This window comes from Cyprinus carpio, chromosome B4 (assembly GCF_018340385.1).
Source record: "Cyprinus carpio isolate SPL01 chromosome B4, ASM1834038v1, whole genome shotgun sequence".
Lineage (NCBI taxonomy): Eukaryota > Metazoa > Chordata > Actinopteri > Cypriniformes > Cyprinidae > Cyprinus > Cyprinus carpio.
The window spans coordinates 33993514-34019127 of record NC_056600.1 but is presented as its reverse complement, the minus strand read 5'-3'; the positions used below and the strand labels follow the sequence as shown (position 1 = coordinate 34019127).

At 40.1% G+C, this 25614-nt stretch overlaps 1 pseudogene; it reads left to right on the top strand.

Annotated features, from left to right (window-relative positions):
• The window catches only part of LOC109073695, a 33331-nt pseudogene extending 8171 nt beyond the window's left edge, over positions 1-25160 (top strand).
• Positions 25161-25614: the final 454 nt, after the last annotated feature.

Below are 25614 nucleotides of genomic sequence, written 5' to 3'. Positions count from 1 at the left end.
AAATGTCACGAAGCATTTCATTTATCTCAGCAATTCAGCAGTGTCCACAGCTTGTTAGTTCACTAGAGAAATGTAGTCTAGAGAAGAGCATTTAGCGAAATATCACACTATATACTCATTATATTTTACTTTACCTGTTAGACTTAATTAGGCTGATTGATGTATTTTTAAATGTATCTGTTTAAATTTATTTATGAAACATGTTATGACAGCCACTGTGCAACTGAATATATTTTAACAAATATTTTTTTGTAATTTAAAAGTTAATTTAAAAACTGCATTATGTGCAATTTACATGTTTGCTTTATTATTATTAAGTTTTATTTTTAAGTTTAGTGTTGATTATTATATTTAAAAATAAGCAGTAATTCAATTTAAGTTTGGGTTAAGTTGTTAATTGTAACCTTATAATGTAAAAGGGCTTCCTATAGTTTAAAGCATAAGCTGAGGTAAATTTTTATCATTAAAAAATTTTTTATTATAACTGAATGTATTTAAATAAAGAGCAACTTTTTAAGTAAATCACTGATCAAAAAAAAAAAAAAAGGATAGTTTTTTCCCCCTCCTTAACCGAAATCATACTTAACTGTGACGTTAAAACCAAGGTACGTACCAAACCGTCATATATGTGTGTACCCATATACCCTTATATTATAGTATACTTTTATTGGTTTGTCTTCTAGAAACAGTTAAAGGACATGCAGAAAACATTCCAGCAGAGAATTCAGCAGAGAGAGAAAGCTCTTCAGCAGCTGAGAGAGGCTGTGGAGTCTCAAAAGGTGTGTCTGGAGAAGAAGAGAAGTTTGTCTTAGTTTTGGTTAGGACTCTCCTCTTTCATTGAAGCTCACTGTGTGATTGTGATGTCTGTCCTAACAGCACTCTGCACAGTCAGCAGTGGAGGACAGTGAGAGGACCTTTACTGAGCTCATCTGCTCCATTGAGAGACACCGCTCTGAAGTGACACAGCAGATCAGAGATCAGGAAAAGGCTGCAGTGAGTCGACTTAAAGAACAACTGGAGCAACTGGAGCAGGAGATCAATGATCTGAGGAAGAGAGATGCTGAGCTGGAGCAGCTTTCACACACACAGGATCACATCCTTTACCTGCAGGTAACATTTAGAAGAACAGGATCATATGGCGCTTTTCCACTGCATGGTACAGTTCGGTACGGTTCACTTTGAGGGGTTTTCCACTGGGTACAGTACCTGTTACTTTTTTTAGTACCAACTCGGTTGAGGTTCCTAGCGAACCGTACTGTTACCAAAACGTGATGTGTAAACTCTGCTGATCACGGATTGGCCAGAGAGAATCGTCACTACCTGCAAAACAACCCATATTTTTCAGTCACTGCTAATCTGCAGTTTAATTTGGCTTTAAAAATAGAGGCCAAACCTCCTCCTCAGTCTGATAAGTGGGGAGAGATATGGAACTTAAATTCAAGCAGTAGAAGTTCAGAAAAATGGCTCACATCTCCAATCATGAGCCATATTTTAGTAATAAACATAAAATCCAAACCACATGACGCAAAACAGTCATTAAGAAGAAAAGTTATATTCATCACTGACCTCGCATTGATCAGCGCATTTCTCAAAATTATCAGGTACCTGTTCATCTAAGGAATCTGAAGTAGCGTCCTAATATGGTAGATTCCCACACTGCCACGCCAAATGTGAGGCAGGCGATACACATGCAGAAAACCAGATGCGGCAGGATTGGAATGTTCCAAACATATGATAACTCCAAGGAACGCACATTATGAAACAATAAAAGTCTGATTCTTTGGCAGAAAACCCCCGCTGGGTCCACTTTGCTACAAGAATAGACTGGATCCTGACAGCAAAGCCTTGTCTATTTTCTTCTCCTTCTTTGTAGTTTACATCTTGGTGGCAAGCACAGTGGATGGCATAGGTATGGAGGCAGAGATGCTAGTTGGTGTAGGTGTGTCATACACACCTTGCGTGCTTAGTGAGTTATACCAGAAGTTTAATGTTCAGCACAAACATATAGAGTCAAGTGCCCAGCTAAACACCATAGACTGTAAAAAAAGATGGATGACGCACCTTCAATCTCTTCCATTGAAGAAAAGTGAAGCCACCATTGTCCCAACAGGGCGCGGCCATATTGTGCTGATTTGGGACCGGAGTCTGTAGCGAGCGAAGTGGAGCCGCATCCTGTCCACAGTCCTGCAGAGTCGATTGCAAGCACACGCCCTTAACCCCGTTTTAATTAGCCTGACTGCTCTAATTTTTGTCTGCTGATAGGATTGTGTTAAAATAAGGTAAATACAACTCCAATATCCAATATACTCCTAAAGATACAGAAAAGGTCTGTTGGCGCTATCAGAAGCTATCAGTCTCAGCTGTCAATCATGACATCACACTCCTGTTTTTATAGCATCACTTAACTAACTAAAACCAAAGTTGTTTAAAAAATTAACACTTGAACTTACATCAGCATGATAAAATCTACATCAAATGACAAAAGCCATCTTTGGAAAAAAAATATTTTTAAGTGAAATTTAATTATTTAGTTTGTCTCATGTTCCATTAGGGGGTTTATGACTTATACTGGGACCAGGCACCTGTTGGCGATTGAAACATGATGGCAAACTCTGTTCAAGATCTAGGATATGAGTGCCTTGGTCCTATGATAGTCCAATGTGTAGTTTACATGTTATATGTTATATGCAAACTTAGCGGCCATTGAACCAAGGAAAACTGGAAATGAAATGAAAGAAATATGAAAAATTTATTAACTCTTTCCCTGGTAATGTTTTTTAAAAAAGTTGCCAGCCACTGCCAGCATTTTTGATCATTTTCACAAAAATTTCATGGCCCCCAAAATATTTTGTATGAATATATGCACATGCAATGTCAAAAGAAAGAACAGAGTCTCGGCTTTTAAACAAAAAATGTTTTTTTTTTTTTTTATAATAATAACAACAATAATAATAATAAAAGTGAAAGCAACATTTTGGACAAAAAGTCATGTTTTTGTAAAAGACTGTCTGGATCAGATTTAAAATGACGATCAAAACATAAATGGAATAGATCGCTTCCATCAACACATCCAAATCCTGCATACACCTATCCCATTTCCTGGATAGTCATTTAAAGGTACAGGTTGTAGGATTTGTATATTGGGGTATTACTCTGGTATAACAACATTTGTGTTGGTTTGATGATGGTTAGAAGGAGCGTGGAATGATGGGATTTGTTGTCTTCTACCCAACCGCTGACGGCCATCAATCAGACGGAGTAGATTACATACAAAGTCAATGCAAAGACGTGATCAGACTATGGATCAGACGCGTCCTCGCGCGGGTCTAGAGACGCGGTGCCCTGCGTTTGGCGTGTATGCCCCATAATACTAATCTTGTTGATCGTTATAATAGCATACGTTTTCTGTAAAGATACGAATCAAAACAACTCACCTGTCGAGTAAAACACAAGCGAGATCATCATCTCTTTCTAGTTGAAGTTTGTCGCGAAGCTCTCTCCATCTAGAAAATGCAACACCGATATTGATCCTCGCTCTTTCTCTCCTCTTGTCCCAAACTCTTCTTGGGTCATTTGGTTGGCCCGTACCCTTACGTTTACGGGAGCTGTCCTTGTCGACAGAACCAGCGGCAGACGGTAAACAGTAATTATGTTCCATAAATAAGTAACACAATCCACCATAAAACGTGCAAGAAGAAGTAAACAAGGAACTGCTTGAAGCAAGCTAGTGGTTTGCTGGACGCTAGACACTACTTCCGCATTTGTCCCCGACACTGTTGTCATGTGGTTTCTACGTCACAAAGGGTAACTAATGTCATTGACAGGCGACTGCACTGCCCCGTGTCACTGTTTAGAATGGGAATTTTCTCATGATTTACAAGTAGTTGAAAACATTAGAGATATTGTTAGTAATCAGCTGTACAAAATATATAACACTAGCCTAGTGGTTTTTGGATATTTTACTGCAAATATCTTACAAATTGTACCTTTAATTCTGTAAAATTAGGTGGCTTTGATTTATATGCTGTTTAATGCTTAATGATTGCGTTATTTTACATATACATCTGTTAACATACGCGAATGCTTGTTTTTGCTTCTTCTTTGACAGAGGCTTAATAATCTTTCAGAAGATGTGTAATAGCGCCCCCTACCATACACCAGTGAAAACACAAAAAGATGGAAAATTTCGTCAATGGCGGGGAAAGAGTTAACAATCAAAATGACGACAAACTTAACCCTCTGGAGTCTAAGGGTATTTTTGGGGCCTGGAGAAGTTTTGTCATGCCCTGACATTTGTGCTTTTTTCAGTTTCTTATAAATATCTAAATGGCTAAAGTCTAATCTCACTGTAATCAGCACAAACTGGGCTATAATAATATGTGAGCAGCATGTATGTACATGATTGTGTTTTTGAGAAAAAAAAAATTTTATGCGTGGTTAGTAAAAAACTAAAAATGTTAAATCACTTGAATAAGGCAATAAAACACATACAGAAAATTGGTTCCCAGGAATTTTGAGAACTGGAGCTTGTAGCCTAGAATTTTTTTTTTTCTAAATGATGTGAAAATCATCTTGTTTACTCACTTACAGAAAACAATATATTGATTTAAATTTTCTAAGACACTTTTTTGTTGGTAAAAGTCATATGCGAGTAGGCGTCAACTATCATGAATTCACACCTGAGAAGACAAAGGCCTGCATAATGAGCTGCATAATGAGCCATTCAGTCAGCTGTGTGACTGAGAGGGATGAGTTACAAGAAAGAATGTGAGGACAAAATAAATCTATATAATTTTATGTTTGTAGTTTATTTAGAATATATTTAATTATCCCACAACATAATTTAATATTCACTTGTGAGTGCAGTTAAACAGTTTATTAGGAAAAATCAAAGCTGACTTTCAAACTGAATTTTTTGCATCATTACTCCAGTCACAAAATCCTTCAGAAATCCTTTTAACAATCTTATTTTCTACAAAAAAAACATTTATTGTTATTATCATTATTATTATTATTATTATTATTATTATTATTATTAATAATGTTGAAAAGAGCTGAGAATTTTTTTTTAGGTTTTTTAGGGGGGATAAATTGAAAGAACAGCAATGATTGTTTACATTTGTTACAGTTACATTTATTGTTACATTTATATTATTTACATCAAGCTTTTGAATGGTATAGTAGTGTATATTGTTATTGAAACTTCATAATATTTCACTTGATTTATACATTTAGTCAGGAATTATAGTTTGGAAAAAAAAGTCTTTGAAAAAGTCTAACTAGTAAAATGTTTACACGTTATGTGAAAACTAGTACAAGTATATAAATAAATAAAAAGAGACTTACTCATGTTTATGAACTCTGCTGAATAAAGTGCTTCATTCTTTTTTCTGAGGAAATCCAAATCTCAAATCCTCAACCACATCGCATCTTTTTGGGGAGAATTATGTCTTATTCCTCTCATCGCGAAGCAAACAGTAAAATAAAAAAAAACTTGAAGAACAATCTCTCTGCGTTGTCTTCTGTTGTGTGGGCGTATTCAAAAGCCGCGCGCTTCAGTGAAACATTTGAATCTCAAAAGCGCGCTCGGCGCGGGGGGGCGTGGTCGCATTAGAAGATAATGAAGGGAGACGTGAAAAAACGGACATCGCGTTGTTTTCATATGGATTACTTTATCACAGAATATTTGTTTTCAGCAGCACTTGTTTAGTTTAAAAGTAGACATGTCAGGCTTTCTATAGATATCTCTCTCATGTCTCTGTGTTGAGTATTCACTGAGTTACAGTTCATTTTAATGACGCATTTGTATCTGAAGATCAGCGCAGACAAAGGCTGCAGACAGCACTCCTTGTTTGTTATCTTTATTTTATAAGTGCACAAAGTTTTGTTGTTATTATGTCTGTATACAAATAAAAGTAGACCCTTTACAGATTCGATTGATGTATTGTAATTGTATGTAGGATCAAAACTGAAAGTGTAATTTAAGTTCTTTTCGGGGTTATCAGGAGAAAATACCCCAAAACGCGTATACGCGTTAATCGACTCCAGAGGGTTAAAAGTATGCAGATGCATTGCTAGCTCAGGTTAGAAGCATAATCAATACAGCATGCCACTGCCGGTCGCCAATGAAATCAACTTATTATATCACGTTTAAACTGAACATACTCTCAAAATTATACTAAACAGATTGATGATTCAAATAAACTTACAGCCAATGCTTTCGACAGGGTTTAGAATGATTGACTCAGATGATATGCAAACATATGTTGAGTGTTCTCTGCGCCGTGAGTTCACTACTATCCAACGTGCATCACTTGTGGAAATACATCAAAATGTCCTCATATAGGAACTTGCATAATAGTGGCAGGTAAAACAAAACTTCTACAGAACATTAAACAATCATGGAATATAATATTTATAAATGCAAATGTCCACCATATATTATAACTATACCTTTATCCTCTACCTTGCGGACCTGTCCATCACTACTTGGGAAGACAGATGTGATTAAGGCCGTTTCTTGGGGACTGAACTTCCTTTAACAGCACAACATCTTCAGCTTGCCAGTTTTGGTGGGTCTTGCCACTTGCATTGAGGTTGGAGTGTACTGATATTTTCCTTTTGTCATCGGCTCCAGAATGGTTCTATGATAAACTTAAGCTTACGATTATTTTGGGAAATGCAAACCAGATCTGTTTTTCTGGTCCACTCAGAGCAAAAAAACCTTTGCAGAGTGATGCAACTGGTAGTGTTCATAGACTCTATGACTTCTATGTGTACTGCTCGTATACTTATACATGTGGAGTGTATAGCCCACCTTTTGTTTTCAACTACACCACCTCTGGTGCATCGAGTGACCACTGTCCATGGACAAAACCCCACGTAAATGGAGGAGATGTACTGAAGTGTTTAGGTGGGAGATCTGCCATCTTTTGAACTTCTTGCTTTCCTCTGAGTCTACTGTGGCATGTCACACAATTAAATATAGAGTTTATCATTTTTTTTTGCACCTACAATCCAAAAGCCAGCCAGCTGGGCTGCTGCTTGTGTGAATTGTCTGCCTTGATGGTGCACTGTGGAGTTGTAGTAACTCACCAACAGTTTGGCGACATGACTTTGCTTTGGGAGGATGATTGGATTCTTCACTTCTGACTGGAGAGAAGCGTGCTTAAGATGTCCTCCGACCCTTAAGAGCCCTTCGTTTGATGTAGGGATCAAGATTCTGCAGTGCATTTGAAATGAAAACTTGTTCGTCCCTCTACAGAGCAGCATTCTCTTCTGGATATAGGTCTTTCTGGGCATGTAGAAGTATTAGTCTCTTTGCTGCTGTCTGCCCTTCAGGTATCCTTTGCACAAATGGGATGTGCTGATGGAACTTGATGTGCAAGAACGTGCTTGACGAATCAGAAAGGAAACAGCTCTTAGCAAAGTTTCCCAGGTAGAAATGCACTGAAACCATTCCGAGAGGAGGCTTCTTTCAACTTGAGTAGCGAAGCTGGTTACGCAAGGTCTGACTTCAGAATTCACCAGTTCGAAGAACTCACACTGTTGCTTATGGGGTGGTTTGTATAGGAAGCTGGGTCCTGTGAACCATGTGGTGTCATTAATCTGCAATGTAACCACGGATCTTATTTCCAGGTCAGCTGGATTCTGGACTGTAGGCACAAAAATCCACTGTTCTGGAGAAGGTTACTGATGTATCCGCTGAGCACGTTTTTGCACATAATCAAAAAAGCATCTGGACTGACTATAAATATATCCTAGGACCATTTTGCTGTCACAATAGAATACTGCATTCAGCTGGTGGTATATTTCACAGAGAAAGTGTTCAGCCATTTCTACAGCCAGTACTCTCTGCACAGCTCCAGGCGAGGTATAGAAGGCTCAGGATGAGGTGACTTGATGTCACGGTTCATGGGTCAGTGCGTTCATCTTGCGTCTCTGTCTGATTGTGTGCGTCTGTTAACTAGCAGCAGCTGCGGTAATGAGCACTGGCTGCAACTCATTTGCGCTGCCTTTAAGTTTGGCTGGCATCCTGTTCGTGTTGTTGGTTCGTTGATTTCTCGTCTGACTCTCTTGTCTAGTTGTGTTCCTGTACCTTCAGTTGGTATTCTCTGGACCTTATTCCTCGCCCACCTGGGATTCCTGCGCTTGGTTTGAGTTACTGCAGCTTGAGGGATCTGGACCTTATTCCTCGCCCACCTGGGATTTGTGCGCTGGGTTTGAGTTACTGCTGCTTGAGTGGTCTGGACGTGATTGCCATCGTCTTCCTACATTCTCATTGCTGGCTATCTGAGCTACAAATAAACCATTTTTACCTCGCACTTGGATCTCATGACTCAATCATTGTGACACTTGAGGCATCTGAAATGACACAATTCAGTGTATGAAATTTAGAAAGTGAATGGTGTAGGTATATGGGTGGGATTTGAAGGTTACTTAGCTTTTGATGTGAGGTTTTCCATTCTTGACACTGTTTGAGGCTATCTTGTGGAGTTTAAGATTAGACTTGGAAAGTGATTTTTGAGTGCGCTTGAGTAGGTTGATTGCTTCAGCATTCTGTGAGAAAGAACTTGAACCCACATAGAAGTGCCTATTGACAAAATGTGAAGTGTCAGTAATGTACTTTTGTTCACCTCTCCATGCAGCTAACTGTAATTCAATTCAAGTTTATTTGTATAGTGCTTTTCCTGATACAAACTGTTGCCAAAGCAGCTTTACAGAAAATTAAAGTTTCTACATTTTGTAGTAGTAGCTTATCAGTGGTGAATATCTAAACTTGATGTCCATATGGAAGAAATGTACAATAAAAATCATGCGGTTAGTTTATGACATGTAATCAAACAGATAGTGAACACTATTAACAGCAATGATTATATGTTGCGATCAAGCTTCTAGCAAAATTTGGTAGTTTTGTATGTTGTTTCAGGGTTGGCATTTGTTGTGTTGAGAAGTATACAATACTTGTTCAATTTATAGTAATTCCTACTATTAACACATGTAATGCGGAACTGGCTCTAGTGGGAAATGGTGTTGAGTAATGCGAAGAACAAGAATAAAAAAAGAAGGTTTTGAGTGTTCGTTATACACCGTATGGAGTGTGTTCTGTAAGAGAGTTAAAAACACCACAGCATTATCTAAGGTCCTCTGAGGGGTTGGCATTGTCTCTTTTCAGGTGTTCGGTCATCTCAGATCTTCGTAAGGGCTGGATCCAGAGTGAAGCTTGTGTAATTCCTAGTTACCTCTGGATGCCCATCCCATAGTAGAAATAGAGAAGCAAATAGAGAAAAATTAGTGTAGCTGCTGTTCAACCTATGCAAAAGAATGATAATATCTGATAAGTATATGATCATGTATAATGATAAGTATAACTGAAGTACAAGGTTATGAGATGCATTTTGTGAATGCTTGGCTAAAGAGATGTATCTTTAAACTTTAATCATCCAAACTTTTAAATTTTTATCACACTCTGTTAGTTTAGATAATTTAGAAGTTTCATCTGGTCTAGTTGAAATATATAGTTGAGTATCATCAGCATAACAATGGAAACTAATACTGGGGTGCTCCGATCAGGATTTTTGAGGCCGATCACTGTTCACTGTTCACAGAAAGCAGTATCTGCCGATACTTTTTAAAGGCTTCTTTTTATAATTTATAACTACATATATTGATACTCCAATCAGGATTTTTAGGAATTTATTCAGGGCCTGAATTTCATTTTTGAAAATGGGGGAATTCCCCTCTTAGGTGACTCTTGTGAGAGGGGAAGCAGTACAGACTGTGCTTTCACAGAAGAGTCTGCTACTGATCCTTGGCTGTTTACCACAAAGGCACAAACACAACATTTATCCATTATTCAAATCCAAACATTGTAATTTTTTGCAATTATTATTTTTTTTACACAGTACAGTAATACAATCTTTAAAAGACATGTTTAAACAATAAATAAGCAACACGTTATTCAATACTTTTACTTTTGCATTTACTTCTAGATTTCTATATTAATTTGCTCAAGCAAGTGGCAAAACATTTAAACTACTTTTCTTACGTTATCACAAACTTACCATTGACAGAAATAGTCAACTCTACTGCCTTTCCTTTTTTAAAATATTTATTAAAAGGAATCCTGCCGTTCATAAAGGACTTTGTTTTTCTACCTCCACGAGTGCCATCTTATTGCCTTGTTTATCTAAAAGTGCTCTTTCCCTTTAAACCTAGCCAAAAAGCCACGTGTTTACTGTGAAACACAGTAGACTTTAATAATATGCATGTATGGTCTAATTGCTACATTTTCATGTCAGTCCATGTTCATATTTAATGAAAACAGCGCGCTGTTATTTTAATTCAGCACTTGCAGCGCAGCAATAGACTCGGTGCGGAAATGACCTCTACACGCTGCTGGACCGCAACTGTGTGTGCAGTGTGAACACTTTCCATTAACAATTCGTTAACATGAGTGCGGGAAAAAAAATACGCACTGCAAACGGAGTAATGTGAACCTGATGTGCGCTGCAAGTGTGCATGAGCGCACAGTCTCCCGGAGAGCGCTCAAGCGCTGAATGGTTAAACACAGGCAAGAATTAAAAAGTAATGCAATTTATAAACTTTAGTGACAATGTGACACTGCCTCAATTGTGCAAGTGACAATTCCTGTGTCAACTTTGCAGCTCGCTTATAGACAGACACTGTGTGTAGTGATTTGAAGCCATTTGTGTATTTTGAAAGAGAAAGAGAGAGAGAGAGCATGCGGTGATTCACTCCCGCTGTTTGTGAAGTTACTTCTCACACAAGGTTTTCAAATTACTTTGTTAGTTATTTAATGAAGAAATATAGCATTATAATTATTTCACCCGCACCGGAAAGAGACTGAGACGGTGCCGCTGCATGTCATGCCAATCCTCTGACTGCAGGCACATCATCAGCTTGAGATCCGTTTTTGAGATCGGCCTTTTTAGAGCCCGCCGATCAATCATCCCAAAGCGATTATCGGCCGATTGCGATCGGAGCACCCCTAACTAATACCATATTTTCTAATAATATTACCAAGGGGCAACATGTATATTGAAAATAGCAGAGGGCCTAGGACAGATCCTTGTGGCACTCAGGAAAACATTCCAGAATTTTTCTGTTACAATGCAGACTCAAAGGGCTCTACACGATCCCAGCCGAGGAATAAGGGTCTTATCTAGTGAAATGATTGATCATTTTCTAAAATAAATAAAAATCTTTTCAAAGACATGAACATCTTGGATGACAGGAGTGGCCCAGTTTTTCTGTTCGTCTTGGTGGAACTTTGCTTGCATGATCTTTAAGAAGATCTCATCTTTGAAGGCCATGAAATGTTTGTTATCATATTTATTTCTGTCAAATATCTTGAGCCAAAGTTCATCTTCTGCTTGCACACAACAAGTACCATGGTTGAAAAATGGGGAAAACAACAGATTTATGCTCCCTGCCATGGCACAATTTCTCTTTCATTTTGATCTGATTCTGGCATGGAGTGAGAAGAGATCTTGTGCACCACTGATAAGGCTGCCTGACGCACACCTAAAATTCAAATGCAACATTTTTGCATTCAGATGTGGATTTTTATTTTAAAATCAAAGAATATTCGAAATTCACAGCCCTTTTCTCCAGGATTTTAGTTTAAAGACACTTACCATCGGCTTACGGGCTTTGTCGATGCAGACATCACCTAAAATCACCCAGCCTAAATCTAACCATTACGCAAAAGGTGCATTGTGAGGCCTGTTGATTTGTTGTCACACTTTGTGGATGTACATGGATCATCCCAGCAATATTAAGATCTGAGCATCAGGATCTAGCTCCGGGATGGACTGTGCCAAAGATTTCAAGTGTGGATGATTTCATCACTTCATCAATGGTGGACGATCAAGATATGTCTTACCATCCAGTGTCTCTATTTGGAAGACAACCACTTTCCTTTCAGACATTTCTATAGAACCAGCACATGTTCTCAACAAATATGGAGAGGGGTTACTTTTGATTCAGAACAGTTGAAATAACTCTCCTTTGGCTAGCAAGACAGCTGGAGAGCACCTTGTGGACTAGTAACATACACATCTTTAATCCTCCTTACATTATCTGACGATTCCTTCCCCAGCCATTTAACTAACAGATCTAACTCTTTGCTAGTTGAGAGTTGCAAGTCTTGCTTCCCAGGCTCTAAAGTTTTCTGGATTATCATCAAATTTGCTAAGTCCTGTCCAAAGTCTAACATAGGTATGGTTTGGCTTTGAAAGAAATGTTGCATATCTGAATGGACTGAATACCTTTGTGAGGCAGGGTGCTGACATGTAGATGCTTTAGATGCAGTATTCAGGATGGAAAGAGGCAGATGGTATGGGGAATCTGGATATCTTGTACTTTGCAGACATTCACGATCACATATTCTCCTCCACTTCTGAACTATATCTGCTACACTGTCATATGCAGAGCTTATCCTTTGCACAGGCTGACAAAGAGTCTGGTGTCTCACCCGAGTCTGATTTTTTATATACTCCTCTTTTCTCACTGAAATCACATGTGATGAAAGTGCGCTTGTTTCACTTGGATCTAATGCTTCCACTTCTGCCAGAGTGGCTGCAGATTCCTTTTCTAATTTTAATGCTTCCAGATTTGCTTCCACTGTAGCGCTTTCCTGTTCCAGCCTTGCTTTCTCCTTTTTCATTTCATGTAAACACCATCTTGGCACGTGCTGCTTCTGCTGAGGCTCTAGCTTTTCAGAAGCACTAGCAACCTCTAAAGAGAGATAAAGTTTCTTTTCCTTTGTTCCCTTCAGTTTGAATGTTTCCTCTTGCACCCTCTGATCCATGGCTTTTTCTTTTTATATATTTTGCTTCCCAAGCATGTATTATAAGTAAACAGCAAGCCAGACTCTGTTCAAGATCCAGATATTATTAGAGTGTTTGACCATTTTGTTTGTTCAAGCAGACAGTACTTGTAGATCAGTTTAACTTTGTTTTTATTTGGTGATTTGCTTTTTTAAGGTAGTCCTGAGCTGGTCCTGAGCAGGAGCTAGTTGCTTAGAACCAGTTTAGCACCAGCACATGACAGCTCAAACCAGCTGACATGTTTTCAAAACGTACCTATCCAGCATATGCTGGTTTTTAACATTTACATTACATTTACATTTATGCATTTAGCAGATTCTTTTATCCAAAGAGACTTTCAGTGCATTCAGATTATACATATTTTTATCAGTAGTGTGTTCCCTGGGAATCGAACTTACAACCTTTTGCGCTGCTAACGCAATGCTCTTACCACTGAGCCACAGGCTCATATCCAGGGAGGATATGAGCGCCTTGCTCCTTTAATAGTCCAATGTGTGTGTGATGAGTGGGGCGAGGCTGAGAACCGTGGGAACGGAGTGAGGCCGGTGGAGTAATTGAAAATGAGTGACACCAGGACCTTTCTCGTCCTTCACTGTCGTTACTCCTCCTCTTATCCTTCCGTAGCTCCTCTGTGGGACTCGAGACTGGTGAGTGGTGCAAGTGTCGCAGCCACCCCTCCTCCACTCCCTCTCAGACGGCAGCGAGCTCTCCGTCCCACCTCGTCTTCCATTGGTCCAGCATCACCACCTCGGGCAGCCACTCGTGGTCTCCGCGCCTTCCTGCTCCCAATCTCCCCAGCACCGCAACCCCCCCTCAGCAGCAAGGGCTCTCTGACAGCGTGCCCCTCCTTCCTCCCGGGTTTCGGCACCAATGTAATGCAGTTCGTAGTTCGGGAGAAGGAGGCGGGAACCGGCGAACATTCAAATGAAACTTTAATAATAAACACAAAAGAGTGCGACAGCCCCTCACGGACGACTGTCGTGCACAAACAGAAACAAAACACCAAATAAAGTCCAGGCCTGGTCCTCTCTCATCCTTCACTGTCGTTACTCCTCCTCTTATCCTTCCGGAGCTCTTCCGTGGGACTTGAGACCGGTGAGTGGTGCAGGTGTCGCTCATTTTCAATTACTCCACCGGCCTCGCTCCGTTCCCACGGCTCTCGGCCCCGCCCCACTCGTCACAGTGTGGTTTACATAGGCCACTGAACCAAGCAAAACTGGAAATGAAATGAAAGAAATATGGAAAAATTATTAACAAACAAAATGACATTAAACTAATGAACAGTGGAACAAGTAAAATGTATGACTGAGTTACATCTGTTTGAAGTCAATAGAGTCAGCAAAGTCAGTTTTGAGAAAAATCAAGTTAAAAGTTTTCTTAAGATTCCAAAGCAAAATCAGAGAGAAACATTGCATATTTTTCCTCCAGTTCTTTTCTTAATAACAATTACTATATTAATAATCACCTTTGGTTTGCAGCGATCGACCTGAAGGGACAGCTTGGAGGGCAGGACCTTGTACTGATATACTCATCCTTCGAACGCTAACCGCAGCAATGGTCTGTGGTACGGAAGGATCGACACATGAAAGTAAGCATTCTTCAGGTTGATCGCTGCAAACCAATCTCAGGGACGGATGCACCCGAAGATGTGTTTATGCGTCAACATTTTGAGTTGTAACCGGCAAAGGGCGAAGAACACGCAGGTCCAAGATTGGTCGTAACCCACCGCCTTTCTTGGGTACAATGAAGTAAGGGCTGCAAAACCCTGTCTTCATATTGGCTGGAGGGACTGGCTCTATCGGATCCTTCGCCAGTAGGACTGCGATCTCCGCACGCACGACAGGAGCATCGGACGGGGATGACAGGCAAACTGAATCGCATAGCCAAGTCTGATGGTCCGCAGGATCCAGCGAGACTGTTTGGGTAGCCAGGCACTCTGACACTATAAGCTGGACCAGCAGGACCACTGACGTACTGCGGTGGGGCAGCGAGGTGGAACGCAGGGACCTGGTCCATGGCAGACTGAAAAGGGGTCTCAGTATGCAGTGCAACACTTACCTGGTTCCATGGTTTGGCAGAGGGTGCGTAAGTAGGGCCTTTGATGACGCTCTAGAACCACCCGCTGCTGCCAGCTGGCGAGAGAGGAGGATGAGTGTGGTCCGGTTTTGGTCCTTCCGGGACTCAGAGACAGAGAAAACTGCTCTCTTGTCATTATTTTTGGGAAACCAGATTCTCCACCCAGCCCTCCTCCGAGCAATTCCCTCTCTCTCTGGGTCGCCCGTCCTGGGACCTCTTGCTCTTATGCTCACTGCAAGGTTTCACGGGGGCCTGGACAGGCGGGGTGGCCTGCCTATGCCCAGCTCCATGGCGCCGCTTGCTCAAAGCTGCTGCGGATGCGGCGTGGGAGCGTGGGTGGACGCAGGGAGCCTCCCTCAGCGACGAGCAGGCTGGGGTGTGCGGCCGGCGGACGGGTGGAGGCAGCAGCTGCCACCGGGGCAGGACGTGTTGGATCGCCTCAGTCTGCTCCTGTGCAGCATAGAAATGCTAGGCCATGTTTTCGACTGCGTTGCTGAAGAGGCCGGTCTGGGACACATGGACCTTGAGGAACTGAACTTGTCGGCATCCCTCATGTCGACCAGACGCTCCTGGACCACAAGTGTGGATGTCAAGTTTGCCAGACGCAAGGTCGTTTTTAAAAAGACGCACCCGGGAAATGGTCTTTTAAAGAAAAAGCTCTTTTAGAGTGCTGAAGCGCACAAGGGAGATGGTCACCTACAACCCAAATGAGGTAGTGCAGCCTGATGTGTGCAACCCACTCGACATGGGGAACCTCCTCCGCTGAAGCACCGTTAAGTCTTCTTCTCTCTCAGTAGAGTAGTCAAGAGCAAAACGATGTGATTGCTCGGCTCTGAAGCGAAAAGCTGAGTATGCGTTGCACCTGCTGCCTAATTATACTCGTGCTGCGATCAGCGGCAGCTGGATGTAATCATCACATGCCAGTATGCATTGGCTCGTTTAGTTTACACTCAAAGTTGATTGAACTCTCTAAGCGAGATCCCAATTCGTCGGTCACAACGTGACTCATAGTGACCGACTGAAAGCGAATTAAATTGTATACAGAACATTAAACAATCACAGAAATATAATATTTATAAATACAAATGTCCATCATAATGTATACACAGGCTCTAACAGAGGCAGAACAATAATGCTGGATTTTCAATAAAACATCAACCTTGACTACTACTGCTAAACGTCATATTAGTTTTGTAGACATAAAAATAAATGTAAACTTTTATTTATCTTTACCTTTTATTTGCAGTTGATTTCATCTAAGGCTGTGTGGCTGCAAGTCAGTTGTAGTTGTGGTGTTTCTTGTTTTTTCTGTTCGCTAATGCTCATTTATCTCTTAGTCACTTCAGCTTTAATTTAACACTGGGGATTTTGCTGTGTAAAATTTGTAGCTCTAATGTCAAACAACAACTGTTAGAAGAATATAAGCTAATGTTGTGAAAGTGCTAAATTGAAGTGTGTTACTAAAGATCAGTCAAGTCAACAAAAGCACACAAATCTGATAGTAGTGCAGGTCACTGGGTGAAGTGTGGAGATGATGGCCTTTCTTGTTTTCTGTAGATTTTCCAGGCTCTATCGACACCTGCTGAAACTACAGACATGCCCAACATTCCCTTCAGTTCTCTCTTCTCTTTTGATGGTGTGAGAGAGAATCTGTCCAACAGCTGAGAGACAAATTGGAGGATTTCTGCAAAGAGGAGCTCAAGAAGATCTCTGACAAAGGTAAAGTTTTGGAGATTCATCTGCTCTCAGAAATGAGTCCTTCATCATCTATTTTCTGTTGACATGATTATTCTGTTTATTTCCACAGTAACATTCACCAACATTGTTCCCAGGACCAGGAATGACTTCCTACAATGTAAGTTAACAAGCAGAAAGACTCACTGAGTTTTACATCCACCCAAATAATCCATTAGTAATTGGTTGATGGCTTAATCAGATTGAAAAGACTCCTGTTGTGTATCTGTTTCTGTTTAAAAAATTTTTATTGGGGAATCCAACATTCCAATACACATTGTAACATACATCTTATGATCCCACATTACAAACAAAAAGAGGAAATAATAAAGGAAGACCAACATACAAAGCACCAGAACAAGAAGGTAGAGAGAAAAAAAAAATACACCCTCCCTGCCCTAGGAACTTGAACCATACCACATTAATGTTACAGTCAACACCACAAAACAACTCAAACTCTAAAATTAAAAATAAACCAAATTCTTTCGAAATGTAATAACTTCATTTCTTTCCAACAACATTTTAACAGATGGGGATTCAATCTTTTTCCAAACCTTGATACAAGTTTTTTTTTTTTTTTGCTACAATAAGAACATAGGACAATAACTGTTGTTGACATTTTTTTAAATGAAGTAAGACTTTCTGAGATGCAAAGTATCACCAAGAGTGGGGTCAGGCTCCAATTCAGTATGAATCATCTGAATTAAGGAAATCACAATCGTCCTGAGCTAGAGTAGGGAGGTTGCAGCAATCCAGGAAGCTTTTTATGGCAATGTCATCGGCTAAGGCCCTAAAAGAGTATAATTCTTCATAAAATTGTTTGAACCTATCATTAATGTCTTTATGAGACGTTAAAATATCAGAGTTTTTCGACTTTACTTTTGCTTATAGTGCGATCACTTTAATTTTCTAATTTGTCTAGCCAATACTTTGAGGTTTTTTTCACCAAATTCAAGAAATTTTTGTTGTATAAATAAAATTCCCCTCGTTTTATGGTCTGAAAATATCTGATTGTATTTAAATTGTAAAGAAAGTATTTTTGTATAGATCTCCATAGACAGATGCATTGCATTTTCAAGGTCAGCCAATTCTACCCTTTTTCTTTTCAGCAGCCTGAAAATAAATTATACAACCCCCTGATATAAGCTTTCATAGTTTCCCACAATATTGAAGGGGATGTCCCAGGAAGATTGTTTATTTAAAAAAAGAAGGACATTTTTTCTCTAAAAAATGTGCAGAATTTTGGTTGTTTTAGAAGCTGCAGGTCAAATTTCCATACTCTATCACCCTGAGGCAAATTAGTTATGTTTAAAGAGAATGAAAGGGAAGGATGATCTTTAATCACAATATCATGATAAACAACGTTACTAGCAAGAGAAATCAGTTTAGTATCCACCAAAAAGTAATCAATTCGGGTATACACATTAGGAACATTAGAATGAAAAGAGTATGCTCTATCCTGTGGATTGTGTATCTGTTTCTAATGCGATCTTATATATCTCTTGTCCTTCTGAGTACTTTCTGCTGAATTAAATCAGTTATATGCTAGATAGCATTTTCCAAATAGACGTGGGCCATATGACCAAAATATGTGTCAGTCGATTAAACTTTTTAATCTAATTAATTACATGATGTTTAAATTTTCCATCTAATTAACTGCAAAATAAATTTGACTGTGAAAATACACACAAAAGATTATATAAACCTATTTTTGTGTTAAATAAGAAAGTATCAAGTAGACATTACAAACTGTAGCTTTAGAAAGAAATATTTTATTTGATTCAACATAAAATTTATTACACATAAACATTTAGACTACAATGGCCTAAAATAAACTATGGAACATAAAATAATATAATTTGAGAAGCTCAGTAATTTTTGTTTATACAATGAAAGTTATTGGTTTTGATTATAGCTTTATACCAGCAGTCTTCAAAATGCCTTCTTTTATGCTCCAAAAAAAAAGGTTTGAAAAGAGGGGGTAATGTCATGAGAGTAAATGATTAGAGAATTAAAAAAAAATTGGGGTGAACTATCCCTTTAATGTTATTATTATTATTATTATTATTTAATGACAATAATAAACTAAATCTGCCAGTAGCTGGTGTGGGATAAATGTTTTTGAGTCATTCATTCATTCGAATGGCTGATTTATTCAGGAATGAAGTAAATGGCTCTCTTTGTGGGCGTTTGAATCATTGGTTTACACGATTCAGAAGAGAAGCAGTTCCTACATCTTTGAGCTGTCCGTGTCAGGGCTGCCTTGTCATCTTCCTGGAAGACTTAGGGGCCGGCTGAAACAAGGGGGTGGAGGCATAGTCTCAGCATGGGGCGGATCAGCCGCAGGAGGGCGCCCTCGGCGATGGGCAGGCTGAGGCGTGGCCCGCGGTGGAACGGTGTAATGCTGCGTTCACACCAAACGCGAATAGAGCGTCAAATTCACATCTACCGCGTCTAGTTTGCCGCTTGAACATTTTGAATGCATTCGCGCGTCTAGAGCGAAATAGATGTTCACACCAAATGTGAATAGAGCGCGAAAATTGACGCGCGTCCGAGGCGAAATAATCCGCTTCTTGCGGGAGGGGCAAGTGCTAGGCAGTTGTCTGTTTGCATGATGGCTGATGTTGATCGAGCATTCGAGGCTATTCCTTTTTTTTCCTGCACACGTCCTCTGAATAAACACATTATCTTGTTAGCAAAAAGTAGCTATATTAGGGGGAAAATAGTTGTAAAAAATGGCGGGAAGGCTGCGGGTCAATAAACGTGTACGTGACTCGAAAGTTAAATGTGTATTTACAACACACTCTTCCAAGCGAGGTCCTTTTTATTCCTGTCCTCTATAGAAAATATGAACTTGTATCATATAGCTCCGGGTGACTGCTCACTGACAATATCAGTCGTTCCTCCATGTTGAATGAGTGACTCCTGAGCAGGCTCCTGATTGGTTAACGCGGCGCAAACTGACGCCAAAGTTCACCATTTTTCAACTAGGGCATCAGACGCGAATTCGTGTCAAACGCGTAAATGCACAAAAAGCACATTCGTGCCAGACGTGCGAATGAGGCGAATTCGCGTCTACCGTGCCGCGCTAAACGCCTCATTCGTGCTGCAAGACCTCCAGACGCGCGTAAACGCGTCTTTGCATTGACTTAACATTGAAATCATTCGTGCCAGACGTTCTATTCGCATTTGGTGTGAACACAGCATAAGGTGGAGGATCACGCTGCAGGATGTGCTGGATGGCCTCAGTCTGCCTTTGTACTGCCGAAGACTGCTAGGCGAAGTCCTAGTCCAGCCTGAGAGATTGGAGTGTAGAAAAAGCGCACTTTGTCGATGTCACTCATCTCAACCAGGCTAAGCCACAGAGGTCGCTCTTGGACCAGGAGAGTGGACATCGCCTTCCCAAGGGACTGTGCCTTGACCTTCATCATCCAAAGGGCGAAGTCATCGCCGTGCGCAGAGCTCCTGCATCAAACTTTGGGTCAGTTCTACCCTCGGTGCATTTAAGTGCCTTGGCTTGGTGGACCTGCAGGCTTTGCCATAGCATGCAGGGCAGTGGCGGCTTGGCCCAGCCAGAGCAACATAATCCCATTAATTTTCAATGGAGAGCTGGCGACACGAGCGACAGTGACCGTTGGCGAAGGAATGTGGGCGTGTCAAGCGATGCGTGTCAAGCGATGCGTGTCAAGCGATGCGTGTCAAGCGGTGAAACTTCAGAATTCTTCAACTTAATGCAAATAAGCAACTACCAATGGGAGTGAAGTCAGTGAAGAGCACGTGATTCATCTACAGTAGTGGAATGTCAGTGTTTGCTATGGGTGTAACTAGGCAACCAGTATAGGGAATGCCCACTAGTGACCTCAATTGCCAGCCACAAGCGACAAGCAGCAAAAAAGTTATTGGCAGTGTGAACGGGGGCTTCAGACCCCCATATGTCGAGTCACGACATAACTCGTGACCAACACATAGGGAACTGAATTTGCAAAGGCATGCTGTCTGAGGGAGGCTGCTTTCTGTGCACGCTCCTGTTTTAAAAGATATAGATAGCATTCTGAAGATACATATATTATGACAACACCCACAGTCGGATAGAGACTTCACTTACTTGTTGTCTCTGTCTTGCCTAAACAAATAACATATTCTAATATTTAAAGGTGAACTAAGTGGTTTTTGCCAAACGATGTTGATATTTGAAAGCACCAAAACAAACATGCCCATACCCCAAAAGGACCTTGCCCTTTTTTGAAATCTCCGCCCCACACGTACGCACACACCCATGGCAATGACGATCTTGGAAACAAGTGAAGATGGGACAAGCTTATTCAAACAAAAGCCAACACGGATAAGTTGTGTGAAACAAAGCAAAATCATTGATACTCACCTATCAAGAAGAAACAACGCAACCTCAGCATCCGCTTCGAGCCCTTCCCGCTCCTTGAGTTTCTCTCCACCGCTGTAAAGCTGCTCCGATATTTACACGGGTCTACCTCTTGCCTAATCGTAACCCTTCTTTTAATGTTTTGTTTCTCTGATATTTTCCTCATTTTTTATCTGCCATCTCTCTATATCTAAAGTCGATCTGCTAATATCCGTCCTGTGGACTCAAATTGAGTGCTCTCTTCTCTCGATCATTACAAGACATGCCCCCTTACTGCTGATTGGCTACAAGTGTGTTTGGGACTCGGTCCGATGCTGTGGTCAAAAACATTTTTCAAAAATCACTTAGTACACCTTTAACTGACAAGCATCATACTCCTTAACTCGCTTTGAATTTATCAAGCCACAGACATGACAACACTGTTTGCATTCGCCAGTTCAAGAATGCAAACAAAGACAAAGTTCATAAATTTTTGAGGCAATTTCCTTTTCCTTTGGGGCTTAAAATATGTGTCATCTTGGTCAGGGGTTTTTCAGACTTTTTGGACCCAGGGACCCCCTTACAGGGAATTTTTTTTTTTCAAGGACCCTCTCATAATTATAACAGTGTTTAAGGCTAAAGTTAATGTGGGTAGGAGTAATGCACATAACATGAGGGTTTTATTGGTGCAGATGGTTCCCATTTTATATGTACTTTTTCATAAAAGAGCACAAAAGGTGTGGCGCTGAGGCCATTTGCTCCCCGCTATATAATGTGTTCACTAATATTTACCTGCTAATGGGGGGAGGTGTCTGGGGGGATAGTTTGGGGGGGAGGGGTGAGGTGCACGCGGCAGAGGAGAGTTTGTTTGAGTTCAGCTTGGGGAAGAGAAAGTGGATAGCCTGCCGCGTTTTTATTGTTTTTGGGAAAGTTAGGACCCAGCGTTTTAGGTTGTAACATTCAGGAAATAATCAAAGGCCATTGGCTGCTTTGAGAACTGGGTCTCCATCTCCTGCCTGTTTATTCTGAGAAGCTGCACAACGCTACAATATTATTTACCATATTTTCAGGGATATTCAAGGGTTCACCTGCCCATTCAGCCTTGCTAGATAATGGTAAATGAACATGACTTGCCGTCTTCGAAGGAGGCACAAACCCGAGGCTCAGCACGAGCTCTGAGTTAGAACCCTCCATATGATTGTACCGCGTGTGAAGGAGAAATGAAGGATATAGAGGAGGAGAAGGGGGGCGGAGAGATGCTGGAATATCTGTCGCTGGGACGGCGTCTGCCTCCCTCTTCAGTGTGCCCAATGCCTTTCTGCATGAGCAGAATTCACATAAAGTTTAAGTGATGTATTCTAAACTGACATTTTACAGGATTCAGAGTCAGCCCTCATTCTCTCAGACGTTCCATGACAGCATGTAGGCGATGATTGTATGGTTTTATGGTTACACCCCATAACTAACTACTGTCTGTACACACCATCACTAAGCAGTGTTGTTTTGTAGATTTGTAATGTGTGTTTTTGATTTTTTATTGTTGTCGTTTTGTTATGTATTTTGATATTGTGTGTTTTTCATTGATAGGTGTAGGCGCGTAATTTTTTTTCCTCTCGAGGAAAGTCATTGCAATGGATTTTGATGGGATTTTGGCTACACTAGCCATTATATTAAATCGAAGAATGCGTATGCGTGCATCTTGACAGAAGCAGAGCAGAGAGCAGCTTCTGGGACGTGCCGTGGCGCGACTGGTAACACAAGTGTTGAGTGGCCGCGATCAACTCCGATGGCCATTTTGGAACCGTAACACACCGCAGACGTGTGCAGTGTAAATAGTCTAAGTATTATTGGCTGTGAAAGCCCCTTACACTTGAGAGAAGCCACAAATGAAGTGTTTCTTGGAGGTTATAGTACATTGAGGAATGATCATATGACATTTTATATATGCCATGTGACCTACTAATACGTTTCCATTGCAGTTTTTCAAAATAATCCTTTTTCGAATTGCCTGAAAATCCCCTTTATGCAAGCGTAAAAACTTTTTTTTGCGATACATGGGGAATTTTTGCAAAATTTACACATTTCCATTAGGCGTATTTTCAATTCACAATTTCAATTTGCGTAATTTGAAGAGTAATGGAAACACGCCTACTGACTCCCTGAAACACTTCTGGATATGGTAAATGGATTGATTGCTTTAGTTATGTTACTGCTGCAAAATTTTATGGCTGTGTCCCTTCTTAGTGGTTTACCAGTCCCTTTATTGACATTGAACTTGGCATATTCCATCTGACTGCCTTTTCTTGCTTCACACTTGAAAGTTACCTTTATTGGCAATGGCTGATCGAATAAGTAAGAGAACAATTCTTTGCGTACAAAAAGTATTCTCGTCGCTTCATAACGTTGCGGTTGAACCACTGATGGCAGATGGACTATTCTGACGATGCTTTTCATACTTTCCTGGACCTTGACACTGTTATTTATTTGGCAGTCTATGGGACAGTCACAAGCCTCCTGGTTTTTATGAAAATAAGTGCATGTTAACATAAATGTTCTTCCTGTAAAAGGTGAAATAAGCCATGATGTCCAAGTTTTATAACTAATCATATAAATCATGATTTAAACAAGACATCTTTAAAAATGGGGGTTTTTAACTCACATTCTTAGACATAAACTTTCTCTAATCAAACGACCAAACCAATAACACTCTACACAGAACACAATGCTCTACTATGGGAAGTGACAACAGGTCTAGAACACCAATCAGGAAGAACCAGTTATTATCAGCACTGTACCTGGACACAAAACACTTCCAAAACAAAAGAGAGAGAGGAAAAAATATAAAATAAAGGGTCTTAACAGACACTGCAGATTCACTGAACAGAGGCCATGACAAGTTTAGCTATATTAAAAGATCAAACAGATTCATAATTCCTGATTTTGATGTATTTTATCTCCCATCAGATTCCCATCAGCTCACTCTGGATCTGAACACAGTGAATAATTTCCTCCATTTGTCTAAGAGGAACAGAGTGATTACTTTCAGTAAAACCTTTCAGCCGTATCCTGATCATCCAGAGAGATTTGATAAAGTGTATCCTCAGGTGTTGTGTAGAGAGAGTGTGTGTGGACGCCCGTTTACTGGGAGCTGGAGTGGAGTGGAGATGATGGTGTGCATGTATCAGTGTCATATAAGAGCATCAGCAGGAAGGGAGAGGAATGTAAGTGCTGGTTTGGACGTAATGATCAGTCCTGGAGTTTGTACTGTTCTCCTGACAGATACTCATTCATACACAATGACATAGTGACTCATCTCCCTGTGAAGTCTGTCAGCAGGAGAATAGGAGTGTATGTGGATCACAGTGCAGGAACTCTGTCCTTCTACAGCGTCTCTGACACAACGAGTCTCATCCACACAGAACAGACCACATTCTCTCAGCCGCTCTATCCTGGGTTTATCGTTTCTATTGGATCATTAGTGAAACTGTGTTGATGAATCAGGATAGATTGTAGAAAGATTCTACCCGTGATGAAAGTTGGGACATAACAAAATACATGCAAAATCCCCGCTCGGAATCAATATGAGTCCATTCTCAGAGTGTTAAAAGTAACATTGAAGCAGTGGTGCAGTTAAATGGTAAGTTCACATTACACAATATTTCACTAGAAAGAATCCCCAACAACTCTGTCTCATTTGCAAAACACATACACAAACGGAGATAAGGGAATGACGTAAGATTACAACTCCTGCCTCTGAAATTTCCCTTCCCCTGTCTTGCTCTCTCATTGGCTGTAGGTCATCACCAATGTCATTTCCGGTCAAAACACATTTCACACTGCAAGTCACAGACAGGTCCATATATTTAGAAAGAGCCTCAATTCAACAAAGAGTTGCATATGAACAATTCAGACTTAAATCTTTATATTAGATGTTAGGGTAGTATTATTAAAATGTAGATAAAGAATTAAATCATTTATGTGATATAGTATTTATGTAGTATTTATATTATGATTTAATACATTGTGATGCACCATAATATAATAATTGGATCTAGATTTAAAATGACCAAAGTGAAAGACGAACTGGGTCACAATTACCCAGCATGTCTTCACGCAGAAAGCAGCGCTTTGTCCTTGGCAAATCCAGCCCATCCGGCCCATGAGTTCACCCATGAATGTTTTGCTGAGGTCAGGGCCTTAAATTAGAGTAAATAATAAATAAGACAGGAAAGAAGCAAATAATAATAGATATTATTGAGTATATGTACTGCAAATGTATTTAACAGAACTAATCTTTCATGTTTTTTTTCACATATAAATGTATATTTGACAGTAAACAACTGTTATTTATTTACTTTTTGATATGAAAAATATCCTAACTCATGTAGAAACTATAAAAACAACCTCTTTTAAAAGTGATTTGTATTCCCAATACTTAATATAACTATATTAACGGTAATATTTATAATACATTCTGACAAAACACAGTGTGAGTAACTGTAAAGTAAATTAATTTGTCACATTATTTATTAATCCCTTTATTTGAATTCTATTGTTTTAGCTATATCATGGCTACCTTTAACTTCTTTGTTT